The following is a 23,293-nucleotide window of genomic DNA, read 5'->3' as shown; positions in this document are numbered from 1 at the left end:
CCTGTAGGACATCCTTAGGCATCACTTATAAGGCTAGCCAGGTAAGTGACAAATTCTTGGAATTTCTATTTGTTTTGGAAGATCTTTTTTTTTTAACCTTCATTTATAGATGAGACTTCACAGAGTGTGGTATTCTGGGTTGACTTTTTTTGTACTCTGTCTATATTCTATCCTAGCCTATAGGGTTTCTGATGAGAAACCTGTCAGTGTAATTGGAGTTTGTTTAATGGCAAGTGGTGCTTTTTTCTCTTGCACATTATAGGATTGTTTCTTTGTTTTAGTTTTGAAAGTTTGACCATAACCTGTTGTGGTGAAGATAATTTCTGATAATGGTTACTAGTGCTTCTATGTGCTTCTTGTACTTTAACGTATGCATCATTTTCCAAATTAGGGAAACTTTTTGATATTATTTCACTGAATAGGTTTTCCAAGCCATTGTGTTTTTCAGTACCTACAGGAACTCCTAAGACATGTATATTTCATTGTTTTGTGGTTTCCCATAGAAACTGAGCACTGTTTTCAGATTTTCTATTTTTCTCCTTTTATTTTTTTGGTCTGGTAAGTATTTCCAAGGGTTTACCTCCTAGCTCAGTCTTTATCTGTCTCCCCAAATTTGTTATTAAGCTTTCCACTGTATTTTTATTGGCCATGTAGAATTCTTCATTTCTAACTTTTCATTTGACTTTTCTTTTATATATCTAGCTCCTGGCAGAATTTCTTGACCATGTCATGTATGGATATTTTTAACCACATATATTTGCTTCTCTGTGTTTTTGTGTAATCGTAAGAATGCTTTTTTTGTTATTCCTTTTCAGCATTTCATCAATCTCCTCATCACAGTATAAATGTGCTAATTAAGTATCTGGAGACAAGCCCTAGAAAACAAAAAGCAAGTAGTTGAAAGTGTTTGCCTCTAGAGATCAAGACCCAATGGGTGGGGAGGCATGCAAAAGAGAATTGTTGATTTTCTTTATATCCTTTCTGTTCTTTTTGCAACCTAAATCATATGCACTGATAACCTTAATTTTTATTTAATTTCATTTATTTAAATTATAAGTAGGAAATTATAAAATAAAGGCATTCATTTGGAAGACATCAAAAAATTGAAACAAGAAAACATGCAGGAAGCCTGAAGTCTGTTTAAAAATACCACACCTAGAAGCCTATACCTAGACAAGTTTTTTTAATTGAAATCTTTATAGGATCAACTTCCAAAAAGGCAATTTTAATTAAAAATGATATTTTGAAAATTAAAGAGAAGGTTGGAAATACTGCAAAGTTGTAGACCAGAAATTAGGCAAAGAGGCAGGCCCCTCCCTACCCTGTTTCCATTGCCAAAGTTTATAAAAACTTTGTAATGACTTCAAAATGAATACTGAAAAATAATTAAAACATGAAAGGCAGGAAGGCACCAAATAATTAGTGGAACTAACTGAAGATCATGGATAAAATTGGAATAATATAGTTGATGTAATGTTTCTTAGGTCTTTATTGAAGAAGTAATTAAATAAATTCCCACTCTTTAATTGTGTTTTGAAGCAATTAGATGAAAAGTAATGGGTCAAATAGTAACAAATGAGGAGGGAGAATTCAGATCAAAGAAGAAAATATTTGGCACAAGTACTACTAGTCTCTCTTCCTGTGCCCATAAGAAGACAACCTCAGAAAATCCCTCTACAGGGTTCCATGATGGCAGCTGGGATTGGTAAATGAGATGAAAGCTGTGATATGGAAAAACACAGCTCAAAACAGGGTGCAAAATATCACTTAACTCCACTTAAATTTACTTAAAATTTAGACTAAAACTTCATATACTTAAAAGAAAGATTTCATTGTGCTTAGTGGTATAATGAAGAAATATTTTCTAAGTGAGGCAGAAGAACTAAGAGAATTAGTAGGAACACACAACTTTAGCTAATGGGTTATCTAATGACCTGTTTCATTTAAGGTTACCTAACCTATTTTAAGTCAAACTTGAGACAGAGAGAAAGGCCATAGTAACTCATTACAACAAACAAACAGGTTGACACCAGATGTTAAGTAACATATAGATACAAAACCCCTGAACAATATTTTGAATGCTAAATGCCACCAAGTCCTTGTCTCCTAACCTCCATACCTTAGCTTATCTGACTGAATTGAGGGAGTGGTCCACTGACCTTACAAGGTTATAATCAGATAACACCTTGATAACTGGTATTGTCTCGAGGGGTTTCCAGGTCTAGACAGGAGAATTCCAGGCCTGGTACAGAAAGCACTGAAGCTCAATGAGAAAGGAGGAACTTGTACATTAGCTGAACCTATAACCAGACCAGTTAACCACGGTGACTTTAAGCAGTCTTTTATCGCCTATCTGGAGCCTGAACATAAAATTTTCCTTTTCCTTTGTTCCTCTATTCCTAGCATGCCCTTCCGTGTAACCTCTTTAAAACCTGAAGTACCCTCATTCAATAGTTCTTGAGGCCCAGAGGTCTGCTATCTCCTCATCTATGGAAAGATTAACAGATTCAATTTTCTTTCCTTTATCCTCACACCTAGTTATTGTTGGTTTGATTCAGCACCAAGGACAGGGACCAAGCTTTCAGTAACAACATCAAAGATCAGAAGTCAAAATTAGTAGAAAATGTAACTCTGTATTTTAAGTGGCAAGTGTCCTGGTCTACAGCCCTCATAGTAAACAGCATAGTACTCATATCCCAACATGGCAAATCCATTCAAGATGCTGGCATGGGGACTTTAAATATATTTTAAAGATTTATGTATTTATTTGAAAGTCAAAGTTACACAAAGAGGAGAGGCAGAGAGGGAGAGGGAGAGAGAGAGGAAGAGAGAGAGAGAGAATGAGAGAGGAGGTCTTCCATCCAGTGGTCCACTCCCCATTTGGCTGCAATGGCCGGAGCTGTACTGTTCTGAAGCCAGCAGCCAGGAGCTTCTTCTGGGTCTCCAATGTGGGTGCAGGGGCCCAAGGATTTGGGCCATCTTCCACTGCTTCCCCAGGCCACAGCAGAGAGCTAGATCGAAAGTGGAACTGCTGGGTCTTGAACCGGCACCCATATGGGATGCTGTACCACAGGCCAGGGCTTTAACCCACTGCGCCACAGTGCGGGCCCTGGGGATTTTATATTTAAGTAACTTGTGATAACTGGAAAGAGTCTATATTGAGCCCTGTTATCTTTACAAATATCCTGGTCCTAAAAAGGTGGTATCTTTCATATTATCCTTTCAGATAGTTTAGAAGATGTGACACAGACTGCTAGATATCTACTAGTGAACATATATTGTGTTTTTTTCTGGAAAAGTCTTGGCTTATGCCAATTGTCCCAGCACAATTAATAAAAGCATTATGTTTTTTAGGTTGGGAGACAATTCTTTATGGGTTCCTTACATTTCTGTACATACCATAGGTGAGCAATACTTATCCTTTGTTTTAGAGTACTTTCTCAAGGATGTTGATATAGCAAACTACCTTGAAAAATAGACAGTTGTTCACTCCAGAGTAAAAGGCTTACATTTTGCTACCATTGTAGAAATTTGGGTTCACTGAATTCAAACTTCCTTTACTATAATACAACCAACTATGTGTGCATTGGCATCCACCTGCATTGCCTCTGTGGGACTTGGGTTACAAGGTAAATATGTGACACACAGTCTGCTTACAGAGTAATGCATAATAAAACTTTGTCCCTGACTCAGAAGTTCCATATTGTTTGTCAGTATCCATGAAACTGTGCCAGGCAAGATTTTAATCCTAAAAGTGTAGTAAAATCTTAGGCCCTTCAGGGTTCTTACCTTTATAGTTAGTACAGTAAGTTGCATGGTCTACTGAATTATCCCTTTAATTAAAAAGCTGGGGCATGCTGAAGACCACATTTTCTCTCTTCTTCATGGGCATGTGATCAAATGTTGGTCAATGGAGTGTGAGAAAAAGTGCTAGCTACCACTTCCAGGTAATGAATATACAAATGATAGATACATACTGCCCTTGACTTCTCCTTCTGTCTGGCAGGAATACAGACCTACTGGAAGTAGCTTGAGCACATACTTTAGCCTCAGGATGGGAGGAATCTGTTGAGGATGGCAGAATCATTCAATTAGTCCTAGGCTAGCTACTTTAAAAGTCAGGGGGGATATATAGTTTTATGTTTTTTAAATCAATGTAGTTTTGACTCCCTTTAATAGCATCTTGAATGTACACTAAGAAATGAAGAAATGATTTAGAGATCCTCTGATTGTTATTTTAATATATGAGGAAACTGAGACAAGAAGTTAATAAATATCTTGTTCATAATTGTAGAATTAGTAACATTAAACCTAAAACTTCCAGTCAAATTATACCTTCCCCCATCATCATCTTCACATTTTCCATATCTGGTATCACCACATAATATTAAATATACAAACACAGAAGTCCAGAGAAATAGGAGTATGGGAAAAACTTTTACACGTATAATGGCTGATATCAATTATCTAGCTCCAGACGAAGAGATGCATGTAGAGATGTAATTTGAGCTTTGTGAGCTGACAATCAAGGTAAGAGATCTAAGAAATTGCAGAAGTAAAAAGTACCCAGTGGAGGATGAATGATTTACACTAAAATGACGTGGTCAGCAGCTCCTTTCAATTTTCATTGTTATGTCCCAAATGCCCAATTCACTGCCTTCTTGGAATGGCTTCATTAAGCAAGTGAAATTTGAAGAGGGATCTGAGAGAGTTGGAATAGCTTTAATAGCAAACAGGCGAGCGAAAACTGGCTAAGAACTGACTTCATAAATCAAGCAGTATCTGTGTGTAAAACATGAAATGCTTGTGGGTGTGGTAGATTCAATGATTTTAAGGAAATGTTAGTGATCTAGAAGTATGTATACCCTTGTAGGACTTCAATGCTAGCATTAAAAATATCAGTGTGATCTTTCAGTAAGGGAAGAAGTAACTAGGCAGTATCATAGTGAGTATAGGACTAGAAATGTGCCTTGAAAAACAGAATCCCTTGAAGTTGATATCTCATAGCTGAATAATGATGAAATATTTTCTCATATACTTGGAAGGCATTATTAACAAGTGATTTCCTATTGCTGCCTTTTGAAAAATTTTGGTAGGACTGGGAAGAGCTCTTTCCTGTTTCTTTGGAATTTTATGATTTTATAAATCACTGAATGGATGTTCTTAGGATGTAAAAATACCTAAATACAAAATGGAAACTTTGATAGAGAATATTGAATATGGAGTATACCTTTTTCAAAATTCCTGATATATGTGATACTGAAATGAGAAAGATTACCTTGGGCTGCATTTGTCAAACATATTCTCTTAGAACAAATGAGGAGTTAGACAACACTTTAAAGGAAAGAATCATCTGCCTGTCAAAAAAAAAAATCAATGTGGCCCAAAGAAACCCTTGGGCTCGTCTCCTAAACATTTCTCAACCTCTGCTACTATTAGTCTTTTAAAATTTAATTGTGATATAAAATACCATTATAACATTTACCATCTTAACTATTTTTTCAGTGTGAAGTTCAGTAGTGCTATGTTTTAAGTGTCATGCAACCAGTGTTCAGAACTGTTCCATATTGTAAGAAATCACCATATAGGGCCGGTGCCACGGCTCAATAGGCTAATCCTCCGCCTTGTGGTGCCAGCACACCGGGTTCTAGTCCCGGTTGGGGTGCCGGATTCTGTCCCGGTTGCCTCTCTTCCAGGCCAGCTCTCTGCTATGGCCCCGGAGTGAAGTGGAGGATGGCCCAAGTGCTTGGGCCCTGCACCCCATGGGAGACCAGGAGAAGCACCTGGCTCCCAGCTTCGGATCAGCACAGTGCGCCAGCCGCAGTGCGCCGGCCACAGTGGCCATTGGAGGGTGAACCAACGGCAAAAGGAAGACCTTTCTCTCTGTCTCTCTCTCACTGTCCACTCTGTCAAAAATAAAAAAAAAAAATTACCATATAGCCATTAGATAACATCTCCCTATTACTCGCTCCTTCCAGCTCCTGGCAACCAACAAGTAGCTTTCTGTCTCTACAAATTTGACTATTCTAAATATCTCACTTAAGTGCAATGATATGGTATTTGTCTTTTTGAGGCTAGCTTATTCACTTAGTATCACCTCAAGTTTCATCCTGTATCAGCATGAGTCAGGATTTCCTTCCTTCTTGAGGCAAAATGATATTTCACTGTATGTATATGCTATGTTTTATTTATCCATTTATCTCTCAGTTAGATATTTGTGTTATTGCTACTTCTTGGTTATTGTGAAGAATGATGTGCAACTATGAATTTGGGAGCCTGCTTTTATCCATCAAATCTATGCCAAAAAGTAGAATTGCAAGATCGTATGGTAATTATATTTAATTTTTATGTTTAATGCTGAACTATTCTCCATAGTGGCTATACTCTTTTTGATTCTTACCAGCAGTGTACAAGTTCTTTTTCTCCACATTTTTGCAAATGCTTATTACTGTTTTGTTTTATTTTTTATTAAATAGCAATTGTACTGTGTGTGAACTGATGTCTCATGGCATTTTGTGGTTAATAGTGTTGAATATCTTTCCATATTTTTGTTGATTGTTTATATATCTTTCAAGAAATTTCTATTGAAACACACTGTCCTTTTTTTTGAATCAGTGGCTTTACATATTTTATGATATTTTACTTATAATCTATTTTTTTGAATTTTTCTTTAAGGTATATAAATTTCATGTATTTCATATATACAGATTAGGGAATACAGTGATAGTTCTCAATCTACTCCCCCTCCTGCCCATGTTCCCAACCACCTCCCTCTCTCCTATTCACATTCTTGATTTTTACAGATTTATTTTTAGTTAACTTTATACTCATAAGATGAACCCTACACTAAGTACAGAGTTCAATGAATAGTATGAAGAGAAATATACTGTACCTCAACAGTAGAGACAAGGGCTGTTAAAAATCATTGATTCTCAAAGTGTAAATTTAACTCCTATAGATTACCTTTCAGGTACTCTATTAGTTACCACAGATCAAGGAAAACATATCATAGTTGTCTTCAGAGGACTAGATTATTTCACTAAGTATAATGGTTTCCAATTGCATGACTTTATTTTTTTCAAACAACAGGATCTCATTTTTTTTAACCACTGTGTAGTATTCCATAATGTATACATGCCATAATTTATCAGTTCTTCAGTTGATGGACATCTGGGTTGATTCCACATCTTAACTATTGTGAATAGAGCTGCAATAAACATATGGGTACAGATCACTCTTTCACATGCTGATTTCTTTTTGTTTGGGTAAATCCCAGGAGTGGGATGTCTGGGTCATATGGTAGGTCTATATTCAGGCACAAATAGATGGTCTTGTTTTTAATAAATTAAGTGAGTCTGTAACTTTTAATTGGAGAATTTAGATCATTTACATTAAGGTTACTATTGATAAGTAACAACTTGACCCTGCCATTTTTTCATGAATATTTCTATTGTTTATTTTGGATATCTGTTGTACTTTTACTGGGAGGTTTTCTTCCTTCACATTCTTTCATAATGATGACTATCTTCCTGGGTTTCTGTGTGTAGCATTTCTTTAAGCAGCTTTTACAAGATTGGATGAGTGTAGACAAATTATTTTACTTTCTGTTTGATATGGAAGGTCTTTACTTCACCTTTATTCATAAATGAGAGTGTTTTAGGGTACAGTATTCTGGGTTGACAGTTTCTGTTAATACTCAGACTATGTCATGACATTCTTCATAGCCGGTAGAGCTTCTGATGAGAAGTCAGCTGTGAGTCAAATTTGATATCCTCTGAAAGTAATCTCATGTTTCTCTCATGCACATTTTAGAATATTTTATTTTTTCTATTTTCTATTGAAAATTTTTGACTACAATGTGTTGTGGTGAAGATCTTTTCTGGTCATTTCTATACTTGATCTTAGCAAGGAATTGATATCTGGTAATTTCTAATTTGAGTTTTAAGTGTTTCCTGTATTTGGATGTCCCTTTCTTTCTCCAAATTGGAGAAGTTTTTTTTTCTTTATTTTTTAAAAAAGATTTATTTATTTGAAAGAGTTACAAAGAGAGAGAAGGAGAGGCAGAGAGAGAGAGAGAGAGAGAGAGAGGTCTTCTATCCGCTAGTTCACTCCCCAACTGGCTTCAATGGCCAAAGTTGCACCGATCTGAAGCCAGGAGCCAGGAGCTGCTTCTGGGTCTTCCATGTGGGTGCAGGGGCCCAAGGACTTGGGCCATCTTATACTGCTTTCCCAGGCTATAGCAGAGAGCTGATATGAAGTGGAGCAGCTGGGACTTGAACCAGTGCCCATATGGGATGTTGGCATTGCAGATGGCAACTTTACCCATTATGCCACAGCGCTGGCCCCAGAACTTTTCTTTAATTATTTGACTAACTAGGTATTCTAGTCCATTCTCTATTCTCACACCTTCAGGAAATCCTAAGAACCCTATTTTTTGTCATTTGGTAGTATCCTATAAATCTCCAACACTGTTTTTAAATTTTCTAATTTTTTCTTTTTTTGGTCTGACTGAAAAATTTCCAAAGATTTGTCTAGCTCAGATATTCATTCTTCTACCTCAAAAATCTGTTAAGACTTTCCACCACGTCTTTTATTTGATATATTGAATTCTTCATTTCTAGTATTTCTTTTTGATTTTCTTTTAAAATTTAACTTTCATTGGAAATTATCATGTAAGGATTTCTTTGTGGATTCATGTCATATATGGATTTCTTTAATTTGTATTTTGCTTTTCATTGCTTGTGAGTAATCCTGTGATTAATCATGAATTCCATTTCTGGCATGTCATCAATCTCTTTGTCTTCACATTCTAATATTGAAGTGTTGTGTTCCTTTGTAGGGGTTCATGTTTTCCTTATTCTTTTTTCTTCAATTTCTCAATATATTTTTAGGTATTTGTGGAGATACTTGTTGGTTTTTCCCTCTGATGTCCTTTATCTTCAAATTACTCCTCTGTGGCTTAGTGGAATGTCTGCTCTATCAGTGTATACCTACAGGTGTGTGTTGAGTGTGGCCAGTTAGCTCTGGTCAGTGCTCCAGGATGGGACTAGTATTCAGGGAGACATCCAAGTTGGGCATTATGGATCTCCTCTTATTAACAGAAGGAGCTGGTATGGTCACCTCTGTTGGCATAATCACACCCTCACTTCCTCTCTTCTGAGGTGATAAATGCTCAGGTGTTAGCCCTCAGTAAATGCAATACTTACCTGTATTTCTACCTGAACTACACAAAGGATCTGTGCAGTTCTTAATGTGAGCATGCACCTTATCATGCAGTCAGAGTTCCCACAGTCTCAGCACACAGGGCTCCCATGATCACAGGGTGAAGAGGATCTATTCAATCCTGCAAGACCATCTTACGCACAGAGAGGCTGAGACATTCTCAGAGCCAGTTATCTGTGGTAGTCCACCTAGGCAATTTGAGCCCTAGAGCCTGTGATATGTTAAGAGGCTGGGAACACCTCAGTCATATGTGGGTGCCCAGACCCTGTCAGTCCTTCCAGCCTGATGCAAAGTCAGTGGGGAACATAGATTTTTCCCTCTGGTAAAATCCATACATCACCCTTGTATAAGAGCTGCTGTCCATGGCCCTATTTTTTTTAAAGATTTTATTTATTTATTTGCAAGGTAGAGAGAGGGAGGGACTGAGAGAAAAGTCTTCCATTTGCTGGTTCATTCCCCCAAATGGCTGCAATGGTCATAACTGGGCCAATCTGAATCCTCTCCAGCAGCTGCAGGGTCCCAGGCACCTGGGCCATCTTCTACTGCTTTCCCAGTCCATAGCAGAGAGCTGGATTGGAAGTGGAGCAGCCGGGTCTTGAACCAGTGCCCATATGGGATGCTGGCACTTCAGGCAGCGGCTTAACCCACTACACCACAGCGCCAACCCCTCTCTAATTTTTTTTCACTATTTTACCCTAGCCTAGAGAAGTCTGCCCTGTCTCTACTCTACCATTTTGGAATCCCCCTGTATTTTACCATGCCCATTTATTTGATTTTTGCTATTGTTAAGTCATTAGCATATTTAATAATTTAATAATCGAAGTTTTTCTGATTTAGTAGTTTACCTTTTGGCTATTGTTGGTGTCCTTTGATACACAGAACTTTATACTTTTAATGCTCAATTGCTCTACTTTTACTTTTGTTGTTATGCCCTTGTTATAGCCAGTAAATCATTGCCAGGTACTATTCAATGAAGCATGTCCTTTGTTTTCTTTAAAGAGTTTTTATAGTTTTAGGTTTTCTGTTTAGGTCTTTGCTCAATTATCAATTTATTTTTTAATGTGGCATAAGATTAGTGTATGAATCTGTTCTTTGGTTAACAATAATACAATACCATAGACTGTAAGATAGAAAAAATTTCATTTTGGCTCATGGTTCTGGAAGTACAAGGTCAATGTCCTACATCTAGTGATGGCTTTCTTGCTGGCAGATAAGGAGGTGGCACACAACATGACATGGCAGAGAAAGGGTATATACCTGGGTATATATGTCTTTTCTGGTCTTCTCCCCTCTTGTATAAAATCAGGATCCCACAATAGGGGCTCCACTCTAATGATTTTATCCACTGCTAATCACCTCCCAAATGTCCCACCTGTAAACATTATAGAGTTAGTTTCCACTCCATAATACTTCAGAATGAGGGTAAAATCTCAACATATTCTGCTCATTCCCCTACCACTGTGGTGCCATGGGCCAAGCAGAAGCTGGTACCAAGCTCTTGGACTTCCAACACTGTGAGCTAAATATACTGCCTTTCCTCACAAATAACTCAACCTTATCCATTTTGTCCCAGCAATGGAAAATGGACTAATACAATTGTCTATGGTCTCAAGAAGTAGGTATTTCACATAACTCTGCTTCTGTTTTTCAAGTGGAGAGAATGCTATTTGATTAATGAAATCTAAAATATTCACTTACTGAGAGTCTTCTGGATTCAGAACATTGGGCAAAATATCTTCAAGAGAACTTTATTTATATTAGATGAATTGGAAATGTGACATAATCACCATAACATCAGACAGACTTTTTTTTTTACCTAGGTTTTGGGGTACCTAAATTAATTCATCATACGATGTGACAACTAGGGAACAATATAGCTACATAATCTGAAATGGTATTTTTGCATCCTATTCTTTTCTGGGCTTTGAAAAAATGTTGACAAGAGTATTTTCTTTTTTTAACAATATGGATTTTTTAAAAGATTTTATTTATTTATTTGAGAGGTAGAGTCACAGACAGTGAGAGGGAGATGAAGAGAGAGAGGTCATCCATCCGTTGGTTCATACCCCAAATGGCTGCAATGGCCAGAGCTGCACCGATCTGAAGCCAGGAGCCAGGAGCTTCTTGCAGGTCTCCCACTCGGGTGCAGGGGCCCAAGGACTTGGGCCATCTTCTACAGCTTTCCCAGGCCACAGCAGAGAACTAGATTGGAAAAGGAGCAGCCAGGACTAGAAATGGTGCTCATATGGGACGCCGGCGCCACAGGCGGAGGATTAATCTACTGCGCCATGGTACCAGCCCCAATAAGAGTATTTTCTTAAGTCTCATGTAACTCCATATATAAAATACATATTTAAGTAGATGTAGTTATAAAATATATATAAAAGGTTTATTAAATATTTGGCTATAGTAAAAGTTGTCATAACTGTATCTGTCAATATGATGTATAAATGAGCAGGATTTTTCTTGCTCAAACTTAAGAATTCATTGAAATGTCACTTGCCTTTTTAGGGCATAAAGCTTTACATGAATAAGAACACACTGAGCCGGCACTGCGGCTTAATAGGCTAATCCTCCGCCTTGCGGTGCCGGCACACAGGGTTCTAGTCCCGGTTGGGGCACCGATCCTGTTCCGGTTGCCCCTCTTCCAGGCCAGCTCTCTGCTGTGGCCAGGGAGTGCAGTGGAGGATGGCCTAAGTGCTTGGGCCCTGCACCCCATGGGAGACCAGGAGAAGCACCTGGCTCCTGCCATCGGATCAGCGCGGTACGCCAGCCGCAGCGCGCCAGCCACGGCGGCCATTGGAGGGTGAACCAACGGCGAGGGAAGACCTTTCTCTCTGTCTCTCTCTCACTGTCCAATCTGCCTGTCAAAAAATAAAAATAAAATAAAATTAAAAAAAACACTGGTGTACAGAGGTATTCTGTAACATGTTACTTAAGGCATCAGGATATTATGACAAGTATATTAGCAAAATACTCTTTAATAAAAAGGCCTTTGAAAGAAAAATATACTATTCTTATCCCCTAGGCTGCTTTTGATAAGGAAACAAATAACTACAACAAATTGCATTTATTCAGCACCCATTGCATAGCCAATACCACACATCTTTGCCACAGGCTGGTTTCTGTTAAGGAAGTTATTCTGATGAATTTGGACTTATATAAATGTCAAATGAAAGCCCTAAATAGCTCTTCCCAACACCTGGGAACATCTAACATCTAAAATGGTAACAGGGGAGATTTCTCTTTGACAGATTTCAAATTTATAATGAATTGAGAATCATGAAATAGGAAATCTCTCACGTTAGTTACCGGAAAGACAGAGCTGAAAGGTAGATTTTTTAGCTAATGTGGTCATACTATGACCACATTTCAGCTAATGTGGTCATACTATGAAAAGCTAGAAGGGTTTTGATTTCCAAGAGACCCAAGTTTCTTTGCCCCAAACATACCCTCTGTGTTTTATATTTGGTAATAAAATATGTGAGCAGCATGCTGTGGAAGATACAATTTCCTGTCCATCTGTGCCATGCTACCAATCATCGCCCACGAGCTCAGAGCTCAGGGTGTGTTGTGCTCAAAGATAAATAGTTCCTCCTCTGAGAAGAGCTGCTGCAGCACTGTGGCATGTGGTTATTTGAATAAGAATAGAGTGATAAAAATGTAATTGGGAAAGGGGGCTAGGGAATCAGTTTTATAGACTCCAGAGGTAGAAAACAGAAGAGAACTCTCTGGGATTCCCAAGTAATTTTAACCATGAGCCCAATTTAATGCATTGAGCCATCAGAATTGCCTATGAATCAGCCAGCCTTTGTTATTTTGTAGCACTTTTCCCTGCTATCAGTGAGACTATGTGCATTCTGATATTATGTGGCCTAAGTTTCTGCCATTTCCAGGAGGGAAAAAAGAGGATGTTATACTCCTCTGACATGCTGAAAAGAGCGGGCTCCAACGAAGTATAGGTACACTGGGGCCAGCACTGTGGTGTAGGAGGTAAAGCTGCCACCTGCAGTGCCGGCATCCCATAAGGGCACCAGTTCAAGACCCGGCTGCTCCTCTTCTGATCCAGTTCTCTGCTATGGCCTAGGAAAGCAGTAGAAGATGGCAGAAGCCCTTGGGCCCCTGCACCCACATGGAAGACCCAGAAGAAGCTCCAGCTTCCAATCTGCTCAGCTCTGGCTGTTGTGGCCATCTGGAGAGTGAACCAGCAGATGGAGGACCTCTCTCTCTCTGCCTCTCTGTAACTCTGCCTTTCAAATAAAATAAAATAAAAAGGTACACGGATTTAATTGAGGTATATTAATTTATGGAGAAATCAAAGAATAATGGAAATGTCATATTGACATAGTATGGTTTGAGAAAAGTCTACTTGACTTTCTTGGGCTTTAGAAATTGCCATTTCTAATCTATACAACTATCAGATTTTTTAATTTATTTTATTTATTTGAGTTAGAGAGAGATTGTCTACCCTCTCATTCACTCCCCAAATGGCTGCAATGGCCAGAGCTGAGCCGATCTGAAGCCAGGAGCTTCTTCTGGGTCTCCCACGTGGGTGCAGGGACCCAAGGACTTGGGCCATCTTATGCTGCTTTCCCAGGCCATAGCAGAGAGCTGAATCAGAAGTGGAGCAGCCGGTACTCAAAATGGCGGCCATATGGGATGCCTGCACTGCAACTCAGGGCTTTAACCTGCTGCGCCACAGTGCTGGCTCCTCAGATTAGTTTTTACTCTTTCTCAGAATCATCCCTGCCCTTTCATACCACATAGGGTCTCTCTTGGGGGCAGTTAGGAGTCACTGTCCATCATGCAATGTTGCTTAACAAAGATGAATGTTTCTCTGTTGGGATCTAGAACAAACAGGAACAGAGCAAACTATGCCTTGCCTTGCGCAATTAGCCTTCTCTGAATCAGTCTACTGGGCTGGAAATGAAATGTTAAGTTGGTCTCAGAAGGGACTTGAAAAAGTGTGACATTCTACAACTTGTTACATGTACACTTATAACTGACCATATTTGATTATTGAAATTTCTGGACTTTTAACTGTTTAAAGGCTCTTCAAGACTTGGACTTTCCTAAGAGGCTCCTTCATGGATGCATCTTCCATTTGTTAATTAACTCTCTTTTCTGAAATCATTAATTTTCCACATGTACTTTCTTCATCAAATTACTTAAGCACCTCCTCTCTGTCTCTTTCTAGGAAAGTCAACTTAGACACAGATGGACCAACTGGGCTTCTCTCTGAATCTTCATATCAAGAGCAATGCTTGATTTTGATGGGTCCTTTCCATGTTCTGCTCTAAGAACTCTTACAGGTTCTGGGAAGAGGATGGCATCCAGCCCCAGAGTGATGATGTAAGTGGCTCCTCCAATTCTTTTCACATCTTCCTATCAGTTGTTGGATTTGAGACCATTGCTTACCTTCCTAGAGAACCTAGCAAATAAGTATCTCACTGGAACCGTTATCTTTCTTGTAAGCTCTACACATCTTACCCCATATTATTAAAATAGCATTCCTCCTAGGAGTAGGCTATGATTCTGTCTTATAATACAATGTATTTTCATTGTTTCATTGAAGGCAGTGGGTTTGTGATCAGTTGAGATCTGGTGGCACCAGAAAAAATATGTGTGGACTAGGTATTTTTGTTTGCCAATAGCTCCAGCTCCTACTTGCCTATTTGGATTTAGAGTGTCCCTCTGAAGGGGGTTGGTAACATATGTTTCATGCAATCTTCTTTTCTCTTAATAACTGAACTTGATGCGGAGTACTCATGTGTTATTTCTGCATGGAAGAAAGAGTCACTTCTATCCCCGAGTATTGAAGAATCTCTAAGGCAACATCTTGTCCCCCAGTTGGAGGCAATTTTGCCCTTAACTTTAATTGAAAACCTTGGAAGAAATGCTTAACTGGCCGCCTGCCAGATATGGTGGGGTGGCCAAGACATAGTGGTGTTCTCACTACATGTACTTCAGCTTAAAATCGTTTATTTCCACAATGACTTCTGCTGGCAGCCATTCTAAGCAGTGAGTGACACAGGACTCATTTCTCCAAGCAACCTGCCTCTGAAACAGGTGCTTGTCTCTCTCACCCTTGCTTTCCTTTTCACCCACCCCACAGATGGCACTATCTTGGTGGGATCCTAAGCACACTGCTGATCATCTACCTGGAGTACAGTAGACAAGAGGTAGATGTGGGAAGATTTGCTCTCAGGGTTGACTGAGGTCCAGGCTTGATTGCTCCAGACATTTCCGGATGAGATGCCAGAGCGGCTGATGTGGGACTTGACCCTTGTTCCTGTATCACGAGTACAAATTTTGATCAGTGTTGTAGAAGCTGAGAATAGTTAAAAATTGAAGTATTTTAATTCTCTGTGCTTTTTCTTTATTTCAAGGCTAATTAGAAAGGTGTCAAGAAGACCATGTGGAAGCCTTGTGTGTGGCCTCTGCACTGATAGGAGAAAACAGTGGTTTGATTCTTGCCTCAGAGGTCTAGAGGGCAAAGGGGGGCACAGTCCCAAGGCAGAACCTGTGTGGGACTTTGTCACATTCCATTCAAACATGCATTGCTGAGGTGTGTATCCCAAAGAACAGGGAAGGTCAGGGAGAGAGGACCCCCTTCCAGGAGTTTAGAGTCATGTTGTAAGGACACTATCAGGACAACTTCCTGGTGGGAAAGGAGACCCCAAAGAAGGAATATGTGAGGAGGACCATAGTACCAGGAGCTTAAAAACTGTGAGAGGGGCAGCTGGATGGGTGGGGGGCACACACTGGAACAAGGCAGAGAGGTCCACAGCAATGAGGGTCCTGCAAAGGTTCTCATGGGAGAGGCAGCTTCAAGGCCAGTGCAACTCCAGACAGATTTCCATGAAGAAAGATGTTAGCAACATCCTTATTCCTTTACGTTCCTCTCCCAGCTCAGCTGTAGAGGGATTTGCAGATACTTCAGTTCAAGAGTCCCAACCTTTCCTGTTACAGCCTGCTGGCAACAGCTTTTGGATAAACCTGTAATGAAGTTTGAAGCTTTGATATTGCATTGGGAAAGGGTTTTTATATCCAACAGCAATTCTTTTCAGGATCCAAGAGAGACTTCTAATTATCAGAGTGGTTGCATATATGTTGCAGAACCTGTCCAGGTTTTCCTCCAAGGGTAGGATGAATGGGGCCTACTGGTTGTATTTGAGATTGTTATAGGTGAAAATATACATGACTTTCTATTGTGACATGGCCTAACACTTTTAATATATTCATTACATAAGTGAAAATTGTGGCTTTCTTTGCAATTACAACTCTTCAGCTCAAGCATCTAACTCTGACTTCTTCATGCTTTGAGACACTGTCTTACTCCAGAGGTGAAGACCAGCTTGCATTATGTATAGTTCAAGTTCTTCCTGGCTGCAGGCTACATACCTAGAAAGAATTCTTAGATCTCAACTCTATGAAGTGACAGCAAATAATATGAGGGATCTTCACAAATTTGATGGAGAATACATATAATGAAAAACTGTATGAATTTCAAATGTTTTTGCAGCAGAAAAAGCTTATATTTTAATTCAGTTTTCCTACAAGCTTTTTGAAGTATCCTTGAATTACTATAATTTTGTAGGTGGTCAAGATATTCCTGTTACAAGCTTTGATTTGTGCTTCATTCTTAGCTTTTAAGCTCTTATTCTGCTCTTGAGAGAGTTTTTTTCAGATCTGACAATATCTGATTTTGCTGATTCCATTCAACTGCTCCACAATGTAGCCCAATATCCATGGATGGAAGATCTCTTGGGAGCCAAGAACATTTCTTATGCCTCTAGAAATCGCTCACATTGAGGGATAATAAAGAACCTTCTTTATCTTCCAAGTCTGATCACTGCTATCCATTACAATTCCTTGAGTCACCAGTTGCTAGCCCTTGTGGATCAGGATGAGAGGAAGGTGTTATTCTACTGCTCAGGGACTCAATCTCTCATGGCCTGGTTGAATTACCTATTGTGAGTGACATCCCTTGAGTTGGCTCCACCATTGGGAGCAGTTGCCAGCTTTCACTTAGGTACAAGATGAATTTAAGGAGAAAATTAAGTCCCAGGAATATACTGAGATCAGTATAAATTCTGCTCAACATTCCATATCATTTTCATTTCTCAATAAAGATGGGCTTTAAAATGGACCCTAAAGATGATCTTGGAACTGAAAATATATTGTTACAGATTTCACCTGCTGAAAATAGAACAGTTAATATGCTTTATACTTTGCTAGTATTTTTCCGTACATTATCTTTCATATACCTTCAAAGTCAGATTTTTAAGACATCTGTGTTACAGATGAGAAAACTGTGAATCTTGAGCAGGCTGATTCCAAATGCATGCATGTACTTTCATCTGTACCTCCAATATAGGAAGTTGCTTCCAAAAGGTCATGAGCAAATGGAATTAAAAGATACATTTATTTAGGTGCAAAATTTTTGGAAATTCATGTATAGTGTATTTATAACAGGTATTTTTCATGAACTTACCAAAAACCTCTTGTATTGCTATAGCTTCTTAAAAATAAAACAATATTAATTTTTAAAAAAATTTTCCTTTAAATTGAGCTGGCTTTGTTTAAAGCAGTTCTCAACCAAGTGTATTTTTTTGTTTCATTTTTTAGGGGTCATTTGGCGATGTGTAGGCACAATTATGTTTATTTCCTTTGGGGTGGGGGGAGAGATATTGGCATCCAGCAGGTAGAGGCCAGTGATATTGCTAAGCAGTTTGTGATTCACAGAACAGAATCCCAAAGAAAAGAATTATGTAGCCCCAAATGTTAGTAGTTCTAAGATGGGAAAACTCTGAAAAGCAGGTTATACAACTGGGTAGATAGTTGTATTTGACAGTTTTACCAGCCTATGCTGCTAGATCAGTGTGTAGCTGGGATAGGTGTTTGGAAATTGGCATATGAGTGATCTGTACCCCAATGTTTAAAGCAGCTCAATTCACAATAGCTAAGATATGAAATCAACTCAGATGTCCATCAACTGATGACTGTGTAAAGAAATTACATGAAGTAGGAAGTACTTCTCAGCTGTTAAGAAAAGAAAAAAATCCGGTCTTTTTGCAACAAAATGGAAACCATTATACTTGGTGAAATAAGCCAATCACAAAAAGATAGATATCATATGTTTTCCTTGATCTGGACTAACTAATATAGTACCTAAAATGTAATGTATTGGCATGAAATGGATATTTTGAGATTTGATGATTGTTTACAGCCTTTGTCTCTACTGTTGAGGAATAGCATTTTTTTTTCTTTTTTCTTCATACTACTTGTCGAACTCTTTTACTTAGTGTAGGAGTAACCTTATGCATATAAAGTAAACTAAAAATAGATCTTAGTAAAAATTAAGAGTGGGAATAGGAGAGGGAGGAGGAAGAAGTATTGGAGCTTAGGAAGGAAGTGTCACTATATTCCTAGATCTATATATATATGAAATACATTAAACTTGTATACCTTAAATAGAATTTTTTTTAAAAGGAAACAAATACTCTCACATTCTAATATCCAAGTTCCCAGATATATTACAAATTAAAAAGTATTGGTATCTAAGGTATGCCAGTAAAGGAAACGTCCTCCAGAGCCCCTCCTTGCTTGAGAAAGGCCTACATAGGAGTTGTCATTTCAGGTGGGCTCTGATTCTCTCTGGCTGATATGGGATGTTGTTGGCTTGAAGAACCTGTTGTGAGGAGTCTGGCAGATTCCAAGCAGAATGACAACTCCTAGATGCAGCTGAGATGTCATCAAGGCACTTGCACTATTTTCCAAAGTTTTTATCCCTTTCTTAATATCTTTTAAGATAAAAACAAAGCCCATAGTAGAGTTCTGAGAAACCAGGTAAATATTTATTTTCATAATAAGAAAGTCATGTAAGTTGGGTCACTGGGACAAATTACTCACCTATTGAATTGGGAAAGAACAATATTACTTGCAAACTTTTCTCCACTCATAGCAGAGAGAAGATAGTCCTGACATCAGCTAATGGCATCCAAAATACTGTAGCATTAACTTAAGTAGCCAGGCAGCAAGGAAAACAGCATCAGGCCCTGAGCAGCAGTAGTATTCTGATCCTGTAGTTGATTAGCTGTTTAAAATAAAATTTTAAAAAAGCTCAGAAACCTGGCGACCAGAATGGGAAAGCAAATATAATAATAGTTTGCAAAAATAGCTTGGAAAGGGAGAGGTAGTCGCCTATTGGGTAACTTAATTCTTGACTTCTAAAGTGAATTGAAAGTGGGAAGAAACACATTTCCTTTGAATGTAATAAAGGGAGTTCAAGTGTAATTCTTAATGATGCTGTCCAAACGGCATTCATATTGTTGCTGCTGCCCCGAGAAGTATAAATGAATGCAAACATCTGTGCATACCCCATGCATTTGTGTTCAACATGCTCATGCTGTAAAGATCTCCATAAAATAAAGAAGCCTGGATATTACTCAGGCTCATTTTATAATGCTGCCTGGGTTTGAAAATGCAATCAGGGTTATTATGGACTCATAAATTCAGGCCAATTAGGCAGAGAAACATTCCAAGCATAATGCCACATGTTCCTGCATTCTATCACTTCCTTTAGGTGCTATTCTGTGGGAAGAGGAAGCCTCAGCAGAACTTTACACACAATGTGTTTTCCTGGCAAGTAGAAAACACACATTTATAACATTTTGGCTGGCATAAATCCACTCTTTCATACAGAGTGGTACCTATTAACTCCTACACTAGCTGTGTTTCAAAAGGATGGGAAATGATGTAATCATAGTTTGGGGAGAAGGGTTATGGTGAGAGAATGCAAGAATGAGCAGTTGGTGGGGGCAGATGACTCAAATATGGAAAATCACACATTTGAGAGTAATGTGAATATACCGTTGTTCTAAAATGTTAAACTCTCAACCCTTGGAGCTTTAAAACATTTAAAACTTGTTTTAGGAAGCACCAATTTGCAAGGAAATCAGTAAACATTTTTTCATCAAATATTTAATTATTAAGCATAGAATTTGCTGTGTGCCAAACATTACACAATATGCTCAGGACACAAAACATCACTGTTGACTTCATGGGACTTCAATTTAGAAAGGGTAAAAAAAATTATAAACAAATATGTAAATGCAAGATGACAAAGGCAACTAAGTGCAGGAAGAAAAGGAGAATAGAGGAGAATTCTGAGATCAGTTGTAAGATCCTGTTAACTGATTCAGATGGGGGTGAAGATTCAGGAAGACCACCCTCAAGTATTCTTATTAGCCTTCCAATATGGGCAACAAGATGGATAAAGGACGATGAGCCAAGAACATAGTGCAAGAAAAACAAAAAACTCCAAAAAAGCAGGTTTTTTTTTTTTTTTTTTTAAATAATAGAAATAGAGAGTCAGACAGACAGGCAGACAGAGATCTCTCATCCACTGTTTTATTCTCCAGATGGCTGCAATGGCAAAGAATAGGCCAGGCCAAGGCAAGGACTTTCTTCTGCGTCTCCCATGTAGGTACAGGGGCCTACGAACTTGGCCATCTTCTACTGCTTTCCCAGGCAAATTAGGAGGGAGCTGGACTGGAAGTGGAGCAACGGGCACACAAATTTGTGCCTATTTGGGATGCTGACATTTCATGCAGAAGCTTAACCCGCTATGCTACAACACTGTCTCCCAAGGGATATGGGTTTAACTGCCACATTAACTTCTAGGTCAAATGCTGGCACCCCCAAATCAGTTTTAAGGTGAAATTAAGGAGCTAAAATTTTAAGAGACTGAATTAAATTTCTGAATATTCAGGTTACAAATTGGCATGAACTTGGAAGAAATATCTCTTGCCATTAAAGAGTTTGAGCCTGAAAAATAGATTCAGAATACTTAGTGGTGGTCTTAGTTCACCTCAATTTGCCACCTTTTTATGGCCATTGGTAGGGCTGGTGGTTTTGTATTATTTATCTCCTAGACTATAAGATTCTTTAAATTCCCTGTGTCAAATTCATGGGAGATATTTTGATTATTAACTTTAAAAATCTGACTAAAACTGAATTGATGAATGACTTGCATGGTATGTAAGTTAAATCACATATAAAGGTGTTATTAAGTAAAGAAAAAATTGATTCAATATTTTCTTTTAAATTTATTTTATGTATTTGAAAGGTAGAGTGACAGAGAAAGAGGGTGAGTTAGAGAAATATCTTCCATTAACTGATTCATTCCCCACATGACCACGATAACTAGGGCAGGGCCAGACTGAAGCCAGGGTCCTAGAACTCCACCCAGGTCTCCCACATGGATAGCAGGGTCCCAAGTACTTGGGCTGCTATCTGCTTTCCCAGGTGCATTGTTTCTGGGTTTGTTTGTGAGAGGGTTTCCAGATAAGATTAATATTTGGATTCATGAATTCTGTAAAGTAGATCATCCTTTACAATTGCATGGGCATCATCTAATCCACTGAACTTCTGAATAGAAGGAAATGTAGCGGAAGGAAGAATTCATCCTCTTGTTTTCTGCCTCACTTGCTTGAACTGAGACATTTCATTTCCTTTCTTCCTGCAAACTGGGTCATAAACCTTTAGCTTCCCTGATTCTCAGGTCTGGGGACACAGAACAAGTATTACAACACTAGCTTTCTTGGGTGCCCAACTTTCAGTTGAAACATGGTGGAAATTGGCCTCTGAAATTCATAAGCCCAATCTCTCCCTCTCCTCCTTTTTCTCCATCTCTCCCTGTCTATCCTCATATCCCTATTTCTTTCTATCTCCTATCTGATCTGTTTCTTTGGAAATCCCTAATACAGCATCCAAGAGATCATCTGATTCAGTCTCCTACTTTGGCGATGGGGAAGCATACAAAATGAGTGCAAATGTATTTATTCAGAGTCATGCACTCAGTTACTTCTTCAGTTTTCTCTATTTTTTTTTATTCAAGCATAGTGCCAATAAAAGTAAAACAGAAGAGAAGATCACATTTCACAGAGAAATCCATAAGGAGACATGGTGAAGGAGCTGTCTTGGCCTGGGCCATGGAGAAACATGTATTTAGTGATGCTGATTTTTTTCTATTTCTATTTTTAATAACTCTGAGTTCTGGTAGCAAGTACTCAACAAGTCCACTTAATATTTGTCAAAAACTTAAGATACTTAACTAATTAAACATTCCTATCTTCTTGCATTTGACATTTTCATCAACTAGAAACTTGCCAGGCTAAATTATCAGGTTTGAAATAAAATTTTACATGATTAAGCATTTAAAAATGAATACTAATGCATTTCAAATAGAGAGCCAGCAATAGGAACAGAGCAGAACTTCATTTTTAAGTGGACCAATTAACAATTGAGAGCTTTGAGAGGGTCTTGTTTATTATGCCTAAAATGGAATAAAAAATTTTAAGTGGATGAGTTGTCAGTTGGAGGAGCCCATGCCATTTAGATGCACCACAAGGATTTCTATTTTTCACAGTAAGACCATGACCCTGTTTTGAAACTCTGCTTCCTAGGTAGGCATTCTACCGTCACTCCATTGTTTGGTGACCTTGGTCACTGGGAACAGCTAGACTCTAAGAAAGGATGTGGTAGAACAGGGTTGGTTTAGAACTAACAGGATTTTCTTTTCTTTTTCATCTTCTTTTCACTGAAGTGTAATTTTCTGGACTGGTTCCATCTATCTATAATTGACTCTCTTTAAAATTATCATTCTTTTTTCTGAATATATGTTCAGGAGGATATTTCTAGGAATGTTTCAGAAGATTGTTCTTAGCTTAGAATACAATATCTATGAGAAGTATTTTCAGTTGAGGTATGCCTAATAATAGTTGATCTATAGGCATCCAATGACTAAATGAATCAATGGGAAGAGGGTCTTACCTGCTGCTTTGGTAAATAAATGTATGCAGGTAAGTAGACTTTTCTCTTTTTATTTAAAATGCCTAGGGCAGTTGATGTTCTCTTTTAGCATTTGTGTTGTCTGTGGTGCCTGAAGCAATTTTTATGGGTCATTTGTTATCCCCTATGAAAACTTGGGGGGTGGGTCAGCCGGCTGCTAAGGAGACAGCTGTGATCAGCTGTATATTTGACTCCAAAGCATTTCACGCATTTT

Source organism: Lepus europaeus, chromosome 9 (genome assembly GCF_033115175.1).
Source record: "Lepus europaeus isolate LE1 chromosome 9, mLepTim1.pri, whole genome shotgun sequence".
Lineage (NCBI taxonomy): Eukaryota > Metazoa > Chordata > Mammalia > Lagomorpha > Leporidae > Lepus > Lepus europaeus.
The sequence above is the reverse complement of the archived record's forward strand: the minus strand, read 5'-3'. Positions refer to the sequence as shown.